This window comes from Sebastes fasciatus, chromosome 11 (assembly GCF_043250625.1).
Source record: "Sebastes fasciatus isolate fSebFas1 chromosome 11, fSebFas1.pri, whole genome shotgun sequence".
NCBI classification, from domain to species: Eukaryota; Metazoa; Chordata; class Actinopteri; order Perciformes; family Sebastidae; genus Sebastes; species Sebastes fasciatus.
In genome coordinates, this window is record NC_133805.1 from 14,026,042 (window position 1) to 14,045,478 (window position 19,437).

The following is a 19,437-nucleotide window of genomic DNA, read 5'->3' on the forward strand; positions in this document are numbered from 1 at the left end:
ACATGCGGTAAAAGGAAAATATGAAATGCGGGGGTTGATGGGAACTTTAAACGCTGCTGTAACACAGATTTTATGACCTACTGCGACACAGTTTCTGAATGCACTACACGGCAAAGATGAAGGAAAAGGCAGACAGGAGTCTTGTTACATGTGTGTATGTTTTTGTAAATGTGCCGAGTGTAGTCCTGAGAACTCCGTATCTGTGTCTGGTTTATGGATGACCGGCAACCCTGTAGTCTACGTATTTGACTGACCTTTCACTTTTGTACAGACACATATAGGATAAAGACGTTTCCATGTAGACTGATCGCTGGATAAGGTGCACTGTGAACAGGATTCCTGCAGGATTTCAGTTCCTAAACATCACTTTAAAAAGTTCAATAGCTGAACCCATGAGCAATAGGGGTGGCACTATGCAATGATAGTGTTGATTTTACACTCACACATTAAAAGCTGTTTCTCACCGGTGCGGTGCTAAAACGCGGTGCAGGAATACGGAAAAATCTGTGTGTGAATTTTCTGCATGACAGCTATGCACACCGGTTCCGGTGCGTATTATCCGCATTGCCGTGTTCCAGTTTCATCAATGAGGCTCAAATAAGTTTCCTTCTGAATAGCTCCCATGTTAGCAAGTGCATATCAGCTACCATCTTCATTGTATCTCAGCCCATTGTTATTCCAAATAGTCCAAAAAATGGCCGATTGGACCTGAAAGAAGCCTATTTGTCCGACAGTCCGTTAGCTGTAAAACAAACACCCATTATTTCAAGGCCCATTGCTCCAAAAATACACATTCTCCGTGCAACAAACGGAAGCACATGGCTACTCATTATGCAGAATGACGGTGATATTTTTTACGACATCAGTTGGAACAAAGGATTTCCTTCGTCAAACACGTATTTTCTTAGAAATCTGCTGAAGTCGAGGTCCATCCGGATAGTTTTTTACCCCGCACGAATGTTCTGCGAGGCTGTGCGAGCATTCATAAGAACCCACAAAATCAGTTTTTATAAATTTTCGTGTGAATTTTTCGGATGAATATCTGTGCTTGGTGTGAAACAGCTTCTCAGAAATGTTTCCATAACTGTGTGGTCACAGTTTGTTCATATCTTTCACGACAATATTTTGAGGATGGTTGTCAAGAGATAAAAGTACATCTATTCTGCCGTTTCAGTGCGAGATAGTGGACGATACCCTAAAGCCTGCTCGCATTTCCCATTGCTCGTCTCTCCGGCAGCTTGTTTGTGTGTGTGTGCGTGTAGAGATAATACATCTATGTCTCCAACGATTACCTCTGTCTCTGTATCTGATTGTCTGTCTGCCTGACTCTGACCTGTTTTCTCGTTTTAAAGTCGTGACTCAGATTTCCAAACAATGGTTGATTCAGTAGAAAATGAGACTATTGTACACAAATCGCCGTATCCGTGTGCAATTGTTATAGTTGAAATGTGGGCTTGAAGCACACACACACACACACACACACACACACACACACACCTAATGTATGAGGTGCAGACACAAAGACTAGCAGGTCACACTCTGACTGGTGTGAAGAGGGAGTGCTGGACGTGTGTCTGTGTGGTTTGTGAGATCTCATTTCCTGTAGCATCTTCAGAGCTTTCAGACCTTGAAGTGAAATGAAAGATTTCACACAGTATATGACATGTTCATGCATGTGAGTCATGTTATAATAAAATGTAGTCTAAAAGACCACAAGATGCCGCACACATAAAGTCTGTAAAATAGCATATCTAGGAGAGACGGCAGTGTGCTAGAAGCAATTCGATGTTGTGGACGCATTGGTTTTTCTTTTTCCATCCCTGTGGTAAGCTGCTGTATATTGCCTAATAATGTTCTTATTGTTGCAGCCAGAGCACAAGCTGAATTTACAAAGCGGCTTTTAGGTGCCACTTAGGACTCCTTGCCTGGCCAGTAAAAGAGATTTACCAATACTACTTTAATACTACTGATACAGACAATGAGAAACTTTTCAGCTGTGTGTGTGACCCATTTCTTTTGCTGAACACCACAGACTTTGAGCAAAAACTCATTATCTGGGGAGTCTTTAAGCTTGTGTGTTTTTGCACTGGAACCCAAATGGCAGTATCAGCGCTGATGTGTCTGCAGCAGTGGGCAACTCTGGGGTCTGACAAGTGAAACCACTTCGCAAGTGCCTTATATTAAACCTGCATTGTATCTAATAGCCAGCAGGGGGTCTGATTGTACAGAAGTCTATGAGAAAATGAGCCTACTTCTCACTTGATTTATTACCTCAGTAAACATTGTAAACATGAGTTTATGGTCTCAATCGCTACTTTCTAGTCTTCTTCAATACAGCATGATGTTCATTTTATTAATTATGGTTCCATTTAGAGTAAAATAGACCATACAGCAGGGTATGCTTTAGGGCGTGGCTACCTTGTGATTGGCAGGTCGCTACCACGGCGTTGTCTTTCTTGTCACGATCAAAATGCTGAATGTCGAGGCTTAAAAACCGCAGTCCACAAACCAATGGGTCCACTTCTTATATACGGTCTATGGTCTGTAGCTGTAATTTAATCAGCGCTTTAAAGGGAAGATCTTAAATCTGTTGAGATTCTCTGCACATGTTAATCCAGGCCCCTTTTTTAATGGAAGGATTTGGCCTTTCTAAGACATTTAATTGACAAATGATACAGCGGTGTAATGAGAGTCTGCAATCAGAGATTGACTTTGAGGGCTTTTCTCGCTCTCTGTGGGTGAGGGGACAGCCACCTATCACAAGCTGATGTGTGTGTGTGTGTGTGCGCTCGTGTGTGTGTGTGTTAATGATTTAGGGTCTCTGTGGGACACCGAGAGGAGGACTTGGCACGTGGCAACGAGGGGTCAACAGTGACAGACGCAGACCAGCAGATGTTGGAGAAAAAGGGGGATGAGGAGGGATGGAGGAGGGAGGGCACAGAGAGGCAGACGATAGGAGGAGGAAAAAACTGTGGGAGGAGAGGAGTGGAGAGGGAGGTGCTGGATTGATGGATGGATGAGCAGAGATAGAGGAGATGTGGCGAGGGTACAGATGAAGGGCTGAAGGGAGGGACCGGGGTGGAGGATGATGAGAAAGGGGCCATCAGGCAGCTGTAAAAGAGCGAAGGAGGGGCATAAATCCAACTGAAATAAAAATATCAGTTGTACACACACGGAGCCGGTGTTGAAAAGAGTTATTTTTGAAAATGCTGATGTAGTGTAAAAAGGAAAATGCTGACATATGAACATCACATGATTTCAGGCCTCTTATTGTCATGTGATGTATTTTTGAGAACTTTGATTTGCTGACGCGCTCCCTTCTTCAGACTTTTAAATAACAAACAACCTTTCAAAGATTGTGATACAGTTTGCTGGACATTTTGGTATAACTTGAATAAGTTAAATAAAAGTAGATAAAATAGTGCAGATAGAAAATTTAACAGCTTCAAACAAGGTTTTCAGATGTGTCTACTCTGCGGCATGGCCTTTATAAAGAGAGATCTGTACTGTATATTGTGCAGAGGACAAGGGGCAGACATGATACCCAGTGACAGTGTAATTGAAGAGCTTGAAAGAGAGAGAAAACTGCATGTGTGCTGTACAAAGTGAGATTGTGACTCACTTAAGAGAGCTTTCCCATAATGAAACAAGACATGGAAAGGTTGTGTTTTAATGGAAAGAGAGTGAGAGGCAGAGAGAGGGGAAATGAAAGCAGCAGATCGCAGTCTGTCCCTCCCGCTGCCTCCATTTACCATCATTGATCGTGCAGCCAGGCTGACTTAATGCCTACCTGCTGTACTCGGATGGCCAGCAGCATCTGTATCGATGTGTGTGTAAGAGAGGGAAAGGAGAGTGGAGTGCCTCTGTGTTTCAGTCAGCCTTTCTTTTGTGTTCACACACTATGACAAGCTGAATGGTGGTGTTATTGTCCTCTCATGATTTTCCTCGCAGGCAGAGAAAGATGAGGGCAACCCTCTGATACGAGGACATCGCTCCTTTAAGGGGCTCTTATAGGGCGAGGACTGGAGTTCAGTGTAAAGATTAGAATTAAGTACATTTTATGAAAATGAAATGTCTACATGCTACCGTATATTGATACTGTACAGTAGCTTTTTACTAGGGGTGGGGGAAAAAATCGATTCACCTATGTACAGTATCGTGATTCTTTGTTTTTTTACGATTTTGAAATTGACGGAGCTGACGGGAGAGCTAGCGACTTGGCGAATTTAGCGGAAGTACACACGTGTGACTATGTCCGCTTTGAACAGTATATAGAAAATACATATATGGAAATAAGATTGATTGGATTATATTATAAAACATTACATGTCCTTTTTATAAATTAAAAACTAAAATACCACTAATTTGTGAGGGAAATGTCTTTATTCTTTGATTTTTGGATTGCTGGAAAAAAATTTAATAAATAATTCCTTACAATGACTGATATATTTGACTTCATCTCTGACTACATACATGCTGAAAATCAAACATTCTTACGTTATTAATTTAGATATTTTCCAAAGTAAAAGTCCCTAGAAGTGTATGATTCAACTTTTTCCCATGGTCTAGTGTTAAAAAAGTTAACATAAATTGCAATATCGAAACGCAATACTTGTTGAATCGCAATACACATCGAATTGGCACCCGAGTATCGTGATAGTATCAAATCGGGAGATAGGTGTATCGTCCCAGCCCTATTTTTTACTCAGTTGATGAAAGCTCTGTCTAATATCTAAACTGAGAAGTTATGCTTTTCTGTTTCTAGCGTTAGCAACAACAGTTTGGGTGCAGCCACCAAAACAAAGAAAAGATCTGTGATCGTAACAAACACTGAAAACTTACTGGAAACCTTCCCTGGGTGCAAAAAACATCAAAGCAATGACTGTTATAGAAATAAAAAATAAAATTAGAAAGAATTTTGCAGATTATTACTTCATGGTTGATGATGATTACATTTAAGATCTAGTTTTTTTTACTGATAGATGAGAAGATCGATACCACACTCGTGTTGGAAACAGGGGTAATGTGTAAGATCTGCCAGAATATTAGTTGAAAACATTCAAAAAAATGAACTAACACTATTAACAGGATGTGAAGAGGTAAACTATAGGCCAACGCCACACATGAAGATTATAAGATAACAGTGTTATTTAACTGGCTCTCAGAGTTTTAGCAGTTTGATTGAATTTTGTGTATTCTTGCCCTTAGTTAGTTAGTTATTTAGTATTTGGCTTTTCTTTTTTATACTGATGACTATAAAATTAGATTGTATGGACCCACCAGTAGTAAATGTGAAATGCTGACCCCTCTTTCTTTGGAGCATAGGTATTACACATCATATCTCTTGTTTAATCCGTACAAAAACCCCGAATGTAAAAAGCACACGCTGTGGTTTTACGAGGGGTTACGTGAAGTACTATTTCTTGGCCGGGAGCAGTGACTTCCTGGAGTCTCCAATGTGCCTGGCAACCTAACAATGATGAAAAGACTCCAAAGAAATAACCAGCACAATAACCCCGAGTGAAAACACAAATGGTATTGATCTTTTTTATCTAAGTGAATAAGCATATTTCCCAAAAGATCTAACTATTCCTTTTAAATTTGAAGAAGTATCAGGTGAGAGTAGATAATTAGGGTCCCGGCAAATACAGGAATATAGATGTTTGAGTGTATTTGTTTCCACGTGTGAAAACAACAGCTGACTGTTTGATCACAAAATCCGCCCCTGTGTCCTTCATCATCCCTATTTCCCTATTACTTAGTACAAACTGGCCGTGCTCCTGTCGCTCTCTCTCTCTCTCTCTCGACCATCTGTACACAGTAATCCTACCATCTACTGTTTCTTTTTTTTTTACTCTTCTCCCCTTTCTCTCCCTCTAACTATCCTCAACCCGAGGCAGCACGTTTCAGACCCCTGATCCTCCCACATCCTTTCTTCTGTACTCCTCTTCTCCCCATCCATCCAGCCATCTATCTGTCCCTCCCTCTCTGTCGATTTCTTCTCCCCTGGGCTGTGTGGACAGTTGGATGGCTTTGTGTTTGACACGTGTGTTGGCAGGAGGCAGCGGCGTGCGCACACACATACACACCCGCAAATGCACATGCACACACACTTCCAGTTTCTATTGTCAGTAAGCTGCTCAGCTGTGAGCCCCCTAGCCCTAATTCTGTGTGTGTGGGATGAGGACTGGGCCCCCATTGTCCTGCAGATTAACACACACACGCACACACACACACACACACACACACACACACACACACACACACACACACACACACACACACACACTAACTCTCCCCAGACCCCATGGGGTCCCTTAAGTGTGAATGTGCCTTGAGGCAGAAAATCAGGGGGCAATTTACGGCAGGGTCCAGCAGAGAAGATGGGGGATGTACCGCAGGTTCAATCCTCCGTTTGAAGCTTTGATGTCAAACTCTATCTCTGGTTTCTTATTCTGGATGATAGAACTGAGTCTGAATCCCTTTTATTAGACAGTTCAACATCTTCAAAATGTATAGGAATTTATTTTAGAGATTTATGCAGGAGTGTAATGACAATTCACACAGTGATATACATGGACACTCAAATGGTACAGACACATTTTTCTGCATATTTAAAACCTCCTGCCTTCTGAATTCTTCTGTGTATGCACACTGTAAGCTACAATAAAGTTATCAAACTCAAAACAAATTTTCACATTTAGATCTGAGCTTTCTAATGAAACATTTTTAGTTTAAACAATCAAATCAATTTTCAACACCTAATGTTACTTAATCAGGGTACAGATGCCCTCAAAGGAACTTCACATACGGTGCGTTATTGCTGTGATGCTGGACAACACAATCAATTTTGGTGATCACTGGTTTGAAGCAAAGCCTCCCAAAACTAAAACCCGGAAAAGCCTCTAAGCCAGCAGAATTAGGAGGGGGGGGAGGGTTTTATTTTACATGCAAATTAAACTGTAAATAAGCAGCAGTAAAATAATGAGCCCTCATATATACTCTGAAATTCAACGTGTCTATGTGTCCTTAAAGCTTTACTATCAGTGCGGCATCACCAGGCCGTGTCCCTTTGTGATATTGCAAATCCAGACTTCCACAATCCTCCTCTAGGACTGGAAAGGAACGAAACTTAATTGCCTTTTCTTGTGGGAGAATTGATGTATTTCTGCAGCAAACATGATTATAAAATAGAAGTAATAGAATTACAGCAATTAGGATAGTGTATACATAAACAACCAAGAATTTAAACTTATCTCATGTGCACACAGCAGCTGCTTAAAAATACAAATAAGGCATAAAGTTTTTTGCAAATCCTTATTTTTACTGGGGAAATCATCAGCGAAATATTTCCCCAAGCCATAAAACCTGAACTTGGCCTCACAGCAGCGTGACTTTAGTGGAAACAGAGCCTCAGATTCTTTGCCAGATTTTTAACCTAGCTTCAAAGCCCCCTCCTCCCTACCTGTGTGTGTATTATGTTAAGCCTACAGTGACTGCTTACATTCAAAACCATTGACCTACATCGGCTGGTGTCTAGAATAACGGCGAGTCAGTTAGGAGGTTGAGGTGTGTGTGTATGCACATGTATGAATAACGTGTGTGTGTGTGTGTGTGTGTGTGTGTGGGGCAAAGGTAATGGGTCTAACCCATACGTCTGCTTCAGGTGATCCATGGCCGCCTGTGTGTGTTTGTACAGATCTGCACATTTCCTCTTCAGTCTGAATGAGGCCAATTGACTGGATTTGACGTGGACACACTTTGTGTGCTCCTGTGTGTTTGTGTGTTCCTGTGTGTGTCCTTGTGTGTGCATTTGTGTTGAATATTTTTTTTTACATGCGTATTTTTCTTTTTAACATCTTAAAGTAATATCTTAGTAAATGTAGGCCAGTAGCACAGACTGTACAAATTAACTTACAAAAGTTCAACAAATTGGGACATTTTCCTTTTGTGAAATAATGCAGCCTTTTGAAATAACACAGTTCTTCTTCTTCTTCAGTACCCGAAGCAACACGTCCCCCAACGCAGCCCCTTGTGTTGTTGTGCTGAAGGCTCGCCAAGGTTACAGCCAGCAGCTGGTTAGCTTAGCACAAAGGCTGGAAACAGCCAGCCTGGCTCTGTCCACCTACCAGTACCCCTAAAGCTCTCCAATTAACTCGAGATATCTTGTACAAAAACTGAAATGTAAAAATGTCAACTATTTCTTGAGCAGTTACCAGGCAACCTGCGGAGGCGGGAAGCTGTTTTTCAGTTTGGTTTTTGTCATAGACTGTATATAAGAATTGTACGTAGTCACGCCACTCATTGGTTAGTGGACTGCCATTTTTTGAAGTCTTTAGTTTGGCATTTTGGTCATTGCCATCTTGGTTTTGGGCTGTCGCCATCTTGTTTTTTTGCAACCAGATGGTGGAGCTAGGTACAACCGAGTGCCGAACACTTTTTGGTGACAAAACTGTTACAATTAACTTTCATGAACTGAAAACACACTGTGAAAGGGTTAAAGTTGTAAGACGAAAACACGGACAACTCTCAGACTGGACAACGCCGTGGTAGCGACCTTTCAATCACAAGGTAGCCACGCCCTAAAGCATCCCCTGCTTTATGGTCTATTTGACTCTAAATGGGACCATAATTTACTGAACGAACATCATGCTGTATTGAAGAAGACTTGAAACTAGCAATTGAAACCATAAACTCATATTTACAATGTTTACTGAGGTAATAAATCAAGTGAGAAGTAGGGTCATTTTCTCATACACTTCTATACAATCAGACTTCTTTTAACAACCAGAGGAGTCGCCCCCTGCTGGCTATTAGAAAGAATGCAAGTTTAAGGCACTTCCTCATTGGCTTCACTTTTCAGACCCGGAGGTTGCCCACTGGTTTTTGTATGTATTAAACCTAAGCTAAGCTAACCTGATATGGGAATAGTATCAATCTCTTACTCTCATGTAACTCTGCCAGAAGGCAAACAAGCATATTTCCCTAAGTGATGAACTTTTCCTTTAAACGTGTGATTGTGCATTTGTGTATGCATGTGTGTTAGTTTGCACCACCACCATAATTAAATGCATCCTCTTATTGTTGATTGTAGATGTCTGAGAACAAAAGTCAGAAAAAAACATGATTAACCGTCCCACAACTCTGTCGTACTGCATGTTACATTTGACTGGCTCTGCAGACATGTGATGTAATGATAGTAATATAGTGAGACCGGTGGTGCTGTGGGGAGTTTGGTTCCCCGGTGGTCGCTGCAGCCCTGGGAAAAGGAAGTCCATACAGGAAGTGAGCTGGCTTGGCCTCAGTCCTGCATGACTGCGAACTATATTTCTATGCTGCGAACACTGTAGTCTGCTTCAACGCTGTACATATACTGTATGTGTGTATGGAAAAATTAAGTGTGAACATGCTTGTTCATAGACACGCACATGAGTACTCCCCCACAAGAGTGTTGATGTGTATGCGTGTGTAAGTGCAAGGGCATGTTGGTGTAATTTGGTTTTCAACGCCACATGGAGGTGAAAAGTGTACAGTGTGTGAGCAGGCTTTTTTTTTTTGGAACGTGTGCATGTGCTTTCCCAAACTCTGTCCTCACTTCCTCGACTTTGCGAATGACTGATGTAGCTGCAGGAAAAGGCTCCGACAACTAAAGGCTGATAAATGAACTTAGTCATCGCATCACCTCAGAGCCAAGTTATGCAGTAATGTGCAGATGTGACGACAGGAAAGAACAGAGAGCAACGGAGCAGAACGAAACAGAGCAGGTCATCGCCCAGACAGCACTGGCCGTAGTGTGTTAATGGCAGAAATGTAGGAAAAACGACAACTCAACGACAATAAGAGCCATTCGTCTTGTTGAGTACTTTTCATCTGATTGATTTCTACCATGGATGTATTAAGAGAACTGGAAACAGCATTGGAGGCGGGGCCCCGTTCATTCCTATGAAAATTGCTCAGTGGCGCATGATGCCAAAATGGCTCGACTTGCGACTGGAAAAGTACCCGGATATTCCGGCGATCTTCCGCATCCATTGGGCCCATGGAGCAGGCGCAGTAGCGTCCGCTCTGTCACATGGCTCGGTCACGGGGTCACAACCATCACAGTGTCGTCACGGCTTGCTAACTCCGCCTCTCAGCCATCGCTCCAGCCTCGATCTGGGTCTCATTCACATGAACGGAGGAAGGGAAATAACTCTGGATTTGGCTATTAGTGCATTTTACAACTTTTAGGACCTGATGATTTAAATAAGGGCTATTCAAGTGTTCATACTGGGAAGTTGATTTGGTTAAAAAATCTTCTGAGTTACAGACGTCTCTTTCCCAATGTAAGTCTATGGGAAAAAGTCGTTTTGGGCCCAATGGCATCACGTGACGGACACAGAAGTAATAGTACCACCGTCCGGCCACTACGAAAACTGGGATCAACGACCGGCACTCTTCCTGGGGTCTCGGTTCTCATTTTACTGCAAATACTTGGAATTCATGACTTTTAATAGAGTTATTCTTCAGTGGTATTTGTGTTTTTTAACCTAATTGTGGTCAGCATGACATGATATGACATTTTCACCTTGATGCCTAAAGCGTGCAGTGTGTGTGGCACATGTAGGTGTGTGTATTGTGAACATGTGTGTGCCTCCAGAATGGGGGGGGGTTGGCTTGGTTGGCTTGGTTGGTTGGCTCGGTGTGAGCTCTTTGTAAGAAGGGGGAATCAGGCGGGGGAGGGAGGGAGCGAGGTGAACCGGGTGTTTCTCTTAGCTGCCTGCTGGTCTGGTTGCTGTTGGTAACTTTGCTTGATGAGATCAGAGGGGATCAGCTTTCAGCCCTTCATGTCTCCCTCCTCTCTGCTCTCTCTCTCTCTCTTTCTCTTTCTCTCTCGGAAAGACTGAAGTGGAACTGAAACTGGAGTGGGGCTGAAAGTCTGTTCGGCGCTGTAGTTGTCAGCGGAGAACGTCGTGACGGCGCTGCCTTGGAAACCCTCTTCAGAGTTGGAGCTCGAGTGTGTTGGGGGGGAGGTGAGGTGGCGAGGAAGAAGAAGTGATAGCCTCGGGACAGATAAGCTCCAGGGAAGGGAAAGAGGGAGGGAACAAGGGAAGGGTGCAGGAGGCAGAGGTGGGCAGCTCTCTCTTTCTCTCTCTCTCAGTCAGACTTGCCGGCTGCTGGTTTCCTCTCCTCCTGTCTTCTCTCTTTGCCAGTGGCTGGCCGGAGGAGTTCTTTCTTTTCATTTTTGGCTGGATTTGGACATGGACTGAACAGCTACAAGCAGCGAGACATGAGAAGAGTCACTGGAGATTCACTGTAAGTGGCTTGATCTGTTGTGTTGTCTACAAGGTGTAGTGTTTCATCGCTGAAATATGCCTCACTGGAAGAGATGGTTGCTATTTCAGGAGTGTGTGTGTGTGTATTTGTGGGAGAAATAGAGTAGCTGCTACAACTGTATGGGATGCAGTGTGCTTATTTATATGAGGGTTAAAACTAGCTGAGTACGATCAGTTTTCAATGTTTTATTAGACAAGATCAGCTTTTTTTTTTTTTTTTTTTTTTACCTTTTAGAGGATATACTCAACATTTTCTTTTCTCTGGATGCTACCATGCACTCAGCCTCTCCTCCTCCCTCCCATCCTCTCTCCCTCTCTCTCTCTCTCTCTCTCTCTCTCTCTCTCCCCCCTCTTGCTCATCTCCTGTCGCCTTTAATTCTCTTAATGGTCTTGAGGCCCCAGCTGGCCAACTGGGATACCCCTGTGTGTGTGTTTATATATGTGTGTGTGTGCTTTTGTTTGTGAGAGATAGAGTTGAGAGTTGTGGGATAAGCTACCCTGAGGATTTCCCCCGCTCACATACAATAATAGGATAGATCCTGCTTTCTATTTTTAAACACACTGTTTGTCTATACGTTACAAACACCCCTAATCTGACGCCTTGCACCCCACACTGCCTGCAGTAGCTTTTTTCTCACAGTGTGTGTGTTTAGTCTATGGATTGGGGTGGGAGGTGTATTTTGTGTGGTCCATCCTGGGATAGAGAGATAGCAGCCCTCCTTTCTGACTTTATCCTTTTTGTTTTGTCAGCTGCTGACCTCAGTTTCTCTCTCTCTCTCTCTCTCTCTCTCTCTCTCTCCATCTCTTCCATTGTTTGTGTTCTTTTTATTTCTGTCAAATCCATACAGCCTTCCTCCACCAACCACAGCCTCTGCCTGCTTTTTATAGTTGGTCCCTCTATTTAAATAACCACTTTTTTTAGGCACTGTTTTTTAATTTTCTCCCCGTCTTTCTCTTTGTTTCCTGTCTTTCTCCGTTTGCAATGTGAGAACAGTTGGGAGGTCTCTCGGTGTCACGCTGTTTATGGGTGGTTGTACTTCTCCCTGTCAAATGTCCTACTGGCACAAAACCCTATGTTCCACTTTGTGCTGAGCAATTTTAGAGAACGCCGTGGTGAGACAGACAAGTGCCCCAATCATAAAACGCGTGCATCTTTGTGTGTGTGTGTGTGTGTGTGTGTGTGTGTGTGTGTGTGTGTGTGTGTGTGTGTGTGTGTGTGTGTGTGTGTGTGTGTGTGTGTGTGTGTGTGTGTGTGTGTGTGTGTGTGTGTGTGTGTGTGTGTGTGTGTGTGTGTGTGTGTGTGTGTGTGTGTGTGTGTGTGTGTGTGTGTGTGTGTGTGTGTGTGTGTGTGTGTATGTGTGTCACAGAGTTAAGGCTGCAATTATTTCCATTAACTGTCTATTATTGTTTGACTTAAATTGCTCACTCTATAAAAGGTCAGAAAATAGTGTAAAATGCTCTTCTCCAGTTTCCGGAGCCCAAAGTGACATCTTCAAATTGCTTGTTTTGTTCAACCACCGATCCATAACCCAGATTTATTCAGTTTACAATGATATTAAACAGAGAAACGCAGCAAATCCTCACATTTAGGGCTGGAAACGTCAAGTGTTTGGTATTTTTTTTTCTATTTTCTATTCTGTCGGTAAATCACTGTGTGTGAAATATCTCAAAAACCATTGAATGAATTGACGGGATGGTTCCCATCAGAAGGGCAAAATTAGGTCAAAACATCTAAAAATGATCTGGAAAACGAATAACCTTCCTGTGCTTTCTGTTTGGTGCTAATTAGCCACCGTTAGCATGCTAACACACTAATCTAATATGCTAAACCAAAGACCTACGCCTCTGCCATTTTGGATTGTAATCAAGTCGACTACCATAATGACATCAGTTGAACGTCCGCCTGCAAAGTGCAATACAAAAGTTAAAAAAATATATATTTCTATTCTATTGTCATAATTGTAATGTGTCTTCCGAAATGGCCTGTGTTGAACAATAAAAAATATTATAAATATGCGTACTGCTACAACTATTTACTTACTTATTTATTTATTTATTTATTTTTACTTATTTATTTATTTATTTATCTTTTTACCCAGAGGAGCATAAAGTGAGCGATGGACATAAATGGAAGTTCCAGCACACAGATTTGGAGAGCAATCTCAAACTTTTTCATATCAAGAACCTCCTAAATCGATGTACAATAGACCACAGACCATGGATGTATAAGAGGTTGTGCACTGTGCTTTTGCCCTGCGCGTTAGTAAATAGCCTACAACTACATTAAACTCTGTTAATGTCATGCTACTAGCTACTGGCCGATAGCCGGTTGTTTGGGAACAGAGACGTTAACAGATCCAACACGGTACAGGCTTACAGCATACAGCCCATGGGTGTATTATAAGACAATAAAAGTGACGAATTACTGACAATATATCCATTATTACAGCCGCAGACAGCTAGCAGGAGGCTGGCAGAACCGGAAAGGTCATATAAGCGTGCAGGGCGGTGCAGTCCCGTGGGTCTGATGCATGTTCATTATGCCGAGGAAAATAACTCTGGATTCAGCTGTTGGTTAATTTTACAACTTTTATGACACAATGATTAAAATGAGGGTTATTAAAATGTTCGTACCGGGAAGTTGATTTACTTTATAAAAAAAACATTATACATCCATGGCAATGGACTCATTGCCTTTTTTAGTCCAAAATGGCAAGTTTTGCCTCTTTGCTTCTATACTCTTTGGCTAAACTAAGCTTTTCATTGCAATTCTGTTGCTAGGGCAACAGCTCTGGTCCAAGTTCACTTCCTGTCAGCTACTGCTAGGGTTGTTCAATTTCTGTCAATTGATTAATTAATAAAGTCACTTGTAGTTTTAGCTCTATAAAATATATTCTAGTAATAAACTCTTCGCTCATCTGTCTCCCTCTTTTAAGTGTTTAAAACCATCCAGTGAAACCAAAGAAAATTTGTGTCCCAAAATGTTGTTTTTGACGTCATTCCATCACAACAGCGTAAAAAAAAAGAATAATTTATGTGTTGCGTTTGACTTGTGTGGGTGTGACACATTTCATCACACTCTTGTGCAAGCGGGTCGGATGTTAAATGAGTGAGGCAGCAGCAGTGCGTCATATTCAGGCAGACTTTGATTCAGTTTCATTACTGCTGGGGTTGTGAATCTGCCACCTGAATCCACTGCTACCCCAGAGAGAGCTTTATGGATGGCACCGCCAAGGCCTTCTGTGTATGGGATGTGTGTGTGTGTGTGTGTGTCCGCGTGTGTGTGTGTGTGTGAGAGAGAGATGAATAGGTTTTGCGTAGGTGTCCGTAAAGGAGTACTCAATCACTGTAGCACTAATGGTCTTCCCTCAGGGCACCATGGATTTTAAGGTGTCACAGCAGGCATGAGAGGAATATAAGAACTTATGAGCAGACTGTGTGTGTGTGTGTGTGTGTGTGTGTGTGTGTGTGTGTGTGTGTGTGTGTGTGTGTGTGTGTACATCTTCTGTATTTCAATCTATCTATAAATACACTGCGTTTTCTTTTTCAGGCAACTATTTAGTTTCAATTCCTAGATCGCCAACGGTGCAAGTGCGGTATTTAAGAGAAAGAGCGAGGGAGTTTTAGGAGGGAATTTTTCATTTCAAGAGAAGAGCAGATTAATGTGAGCAGAGGAGGAGGAAGAGGTGGGAGAGGAGGGAACATGATTCATTAGGGAGACGGTGACTGGAGTTACTCAGAAAAGAGTTCAGACCGTGATGAAAGAAAGGGAGAGACTCTCAAAGTTTTCCTCAACTGGTGTATAAAAGGTAATTTCTTCCAAGAGTCAATTTCATCTTTATTTTGAGTCGTGCTTGTCAGCGAGCATGTTTACTTGTACGCAGCTGCGTGTGAACTTGCTTGTGTGCAGTGTTTTGCAGACCGTGCTTTTCCCGCATGCTGAGCCCGCATGGTAGACGCTGGGGCATTTTCGGTGGCAGGCCTGAGATAATTTGTACCAATTGATAGAGTGTCAGCTCTGCTGTAGCCCCCATGGATTTACTGTTACAGTAAGACCGAGAGACGGGCAGCGAGACAGGGACAGAGACAAATGGATAGGGAAGAAAGGAGAGTAAAAAGGATAGAAAGTTGGTGAAAATAGAGAAACAAAGTTAAAATGTCAAAGAGAGACAGTGATAAAAGAGTACGGATATCTTCTTCTACAACTGCCTAATAAGTCCAGAGATGTCTATATGAGTGCACCACTTATTCTCTTCAGCTGAAGATAAGTTTAAACCTCCAGTCTGGAGTCTCTCTCTCTGTATTTTGACATCCTGTTAGGAGCCAGACGGTACAGTTTATGTCTGGCTCTGGCATCTCCAGCTACCCAGGGATTCCCTCAGTAGGAATGAATGTCAGCAATGCAGAGAGGATGGTAGTTTGTTTAATCTAGTGGGTACAGCTGTTGCCATGACGAGATGTAATATAAATGTGTGTTTGTGAGCTGTGTTTTTATACACTGTGTCTGTGGTGGCCCGAATGTCGCCCCAGGATAGGAAAGTTGAAGAAGTGACCACCTTGTGATTCATTTTTCAGACGTCATAGGATCGAGGCAAAGTCGCTGTGCTCCAGCATGCCAGTTAAGGTTCAAACAAGGTCGGAGTGGTTTTAAAATTATGTAATAGCGGTGAAAAGTGATGTGGTCTGAGATCAGGCGGTGAATGAAAGGTCTTGAGTAAAAGAGGTGAAACAAGAAGGGTGAGAACTAAAACTGAAACAACTAAAACAAATCCAAACTTCAATACACCCATTATATTGAGACACAGAAAACGAGTTTGGCCTTTGCCTGTTCTCAAACTTCGAAATGTTTCCTCCTGCTGCCCTCCACGATGAATTTCAAGCTTGACCAACGTATCAGTGAGCGAGCGTTTTTTTTAAATTAACGCACTCCCTAATTCTGCCCTTAAATCAGAATTCTCTACGACCAGAATAATTCGAGCTCACCGACCCATGAAAGGCGAGTCAAACCGTTCATTCTGCACACTGCTGGCACATTTTAATGCAGACTCATAGCTATTCCCCCAGAAAAAGACAGACGCCTCAATATTTCAGGAGCAAGCTGCTGAATTTCTCATGTGATAACAGAAACAGACACATGAAATGTTTTAGTTGCAGTTCATTAAATGTTTAATTGCACTTCAGGACTGTCTTTCCAAATGAATGTCCCTAGTGTCTCAGCTGTCTTGGGGGCAAGTCATGTGAACATTTCTTAAAAGGAATAGTTTGACATTTTGGGGAATACGCTTATTCACTATTCTTGCTGAGAGTTAGATTGAAAAATTAATAACATCTTTGGACAGAGCCTGGCTAGCTGTTCCCTCTGTTTCCAGTCTGTATGCTAAGCTAAAGGTCCTGACACACTAAGCCTAGGCCTAGTTTGTTCGGTGTGTTTCGCACTGTTGGTTCTAGTCTGCCCGTGTCTGAGTTTTTTCGGCCGATTCGGCATGTTGAATCGCCGGCGGCGCCCGTCGGTGAGAGAAATCTCTGATTGGCAGTTCAGCTTAAATGAATCAGTGCACGAGAAGAGAAGCGGACATCAGGAAAGCAAGCCAACGAGTAAAACACAGAAGGCTCTTCTCATTTTTTATCTTCACCTGATCATTCATATATACTGACATTTTCACAACGAACATGGCCATCTGGAATGAAGCTAAGTGGCAAGTGAAAATGGCCGGCAGATACCACTTTATTTCATGTACTATCATAACCATGGCTTGTATATCCGCAGTACAGACTACCGCCGTCTGCTGGTAGGGGGAGTTATTTCATCTCACGCAGGCGCAGCACGTACTTGGTAGTTGGCCGTCAATTGTAGTCTTTGCGGTGTGTTCAAATACAACTTTGTGGCCAAGACAAAGGCGACGTGAGGCGACTCAACGGTCGGCCTTCATCGCCGCTAGTTCTTTGATGTCGGTTTGTTGTGTCTGGGCCTTAAGTATGGCAATGTCGGTCCGTCTGTCCACCACTTTGGTCCGGACTAAAATATCTCAGTAACTATTGGATGCATTTCCATCAAATTTGCTACACACATATTCATGCCTCGCGTAACAAGCATTTTAATAACGTTGGTGATCCCTTAACTTTTCATTTAGCACTTCTATTTTAGGTTCTGAATCTTTCCCAAATCATTTTATTGTTAAATTCTTATTTAAAAAAAGTTTTCTGGAAAGAACTATGAAATTTGCAGTTCGAGTGCAACTTTTTGGCCGAGACAAAGACGATGTGTGGCGACTCAACTAGCCTTCATTGCCGCTAGTTCTTCGATGTCGGGTCGATGTGTCTGGGCCCTTATATTGAACAGAGTGGTATCATTTCTCATCTAACTCTCAGCAAGAAAGGGAACAGATTTCCCAAAATGTCAAACTACTCCTTTAAGATGTCTTTAAAATACTCAATCATTTGACTGCATGTGACTTGCTAAACGAAGCCCACTGTTTCCATGTGGCGTATTAGTGGTGCGAGACAACAGCTGTTTCTGCTGCTGTCACCGGGTCTGCTGGGATGATAACTCGCGGACCAGCTGATCTAGGATGAAGGACGCGCACACACACCAGCACGCTCTCAGGGTCAGACATTCATGCATTAACACAGAAACTGGAAGGCTGAATGACTGTCGAGCTACTCATTATGGTCCTGTGTGGCCTCGTCTGACCCTCTCAGACACAAACAAAGAATCACACACGTACAGTAAATACTACTGTACGAACTTGGTTTCTGTTAGTCATAGGTGTTTTGGATCCTCTGGAGTGGTTGACAGGATTCCTGTGGAAAAAGTCCACAGACGAATCGGGACTGTTCTCTGAGGGTGGTGCAGTATGAGTGAGCGGTTACCAGCAGTTTCCTATCTCAGTGTGTGAGTTGGTGTGTGTGACTTCAAAGCCTGTCTGCCCAGTCAGAATTTGTTGGCCAGTAAATGAAACACAGTCTGAGACACACACACACACACACACACACACACACACACACACACACACACACACACACACACGCACACACATACACACACACACACACACACCGCCCTCACATGCTTTTTAGTGACTGGAGCTTGTTAGTAGTACAGCAGGAGAAGCCAGATGAAGCTAGCCCACACAGCAGGTGCACACTGCTGTCTGTCTCTTATTTGTCCTCGCCTTCCTTATCTCATCCTTTTTCCAATTTTATGACAAGGCGTTTAGAATAGTTTTTACTTTAAAGTAACTTGGCAGCTCTTTTTTGTCTCACATTCACAAAGTTTTTGCTGAACGTCACTCAATTAAATTTTTTTCTTGCCAAGTTCACCCTTTTCCCTCTCTAGCCATAGGAAATTGTATCTGTAACACTTAAAACATTTTGAATAAACACACAAAACACCGATGTTGAAGTTAAAGAATATAATTGCAATTAGGAGACTTAATACCATAACACAAGAAGACACCAGAGGGCAAAGGGGAATGTCTCCCCGAAGAAAGATAATACACAGATTATATACTTTTCTCCAAGACAAAGAAAACCATTTTAATTGGTCAGATAATTTAAAGATTACCTCTACACTCTCCTTGCCCTTCCTGTCTCTCATTCTTCCAGATTTCTGCTAATATCTGGCCTAACATCCATCCCCTGTTGAACTAATTTGTGTTATTTGATATTTATAAAGCAATAACCAAGCTCCAAATCATAGTAGAGCTGAAAAAATGTGTTGATTAATTGATTGACAGAACATTAATCTATTATGATATAATAATCTAGTTTCAGCGTCTAAAAGTTGGGGAACTTTTCTTCATCTCCCGTGATATTAAGCTTAATATCTTCGGATTTTAGACTGTTGATGGACAAAGGAAGTGAGTTTTCACTACTTTCTGATATTTTCTAAATGATGAATTAGTTAGATGATGATGATAATCCCAAATTACAGCCTTAAATCATAGCACCACCTGCATTTTGCATATGTGTGGCACCATGTGATCTTCTGTCTTGTCGAAACCAGCTGAGAGTACAGATGAAGGGAGGTGGGACGAGTGTGGTCGGTCCTCAATGAGTTGGCTGCAGAAGCAGATAGAGATGGAGGGAAAGTAAACAACAGATGGCTGAAGCATGTTGCCGC

The 19,437-nt window shown here is 42.4% G+C and overlaps 1 protein-coding gene across 2 annotated transcripts in view; it reads left to right on the forward strand.

Annotated features, from left to right (window-relative positions):
* LOC141777006 (SPRY domain-containing SOCS box protein 4-like) overlaps positions 1-19,437 on the forward strand; it is an 84,196-nt gene that overhangs the window by 20,053 nt on the left and 44,706 nt on the right. Inside the window, exon 1 of one of the 2 annotated variants that reach the window (XM_074650914.1) lies at positions 10,747-11,295. The exons of the other annotated variant lie outside the window; for it this stretch is intronic. The gene's annotated coding sequence lies outside the window, so the exon portion shown is untranslated. Of the gene's footprint in view, positions 1-10,746; positions 11,296-19,437 lie in introns of those variants that run through there. 2 annotated transcript variants of the gene reach the window in all.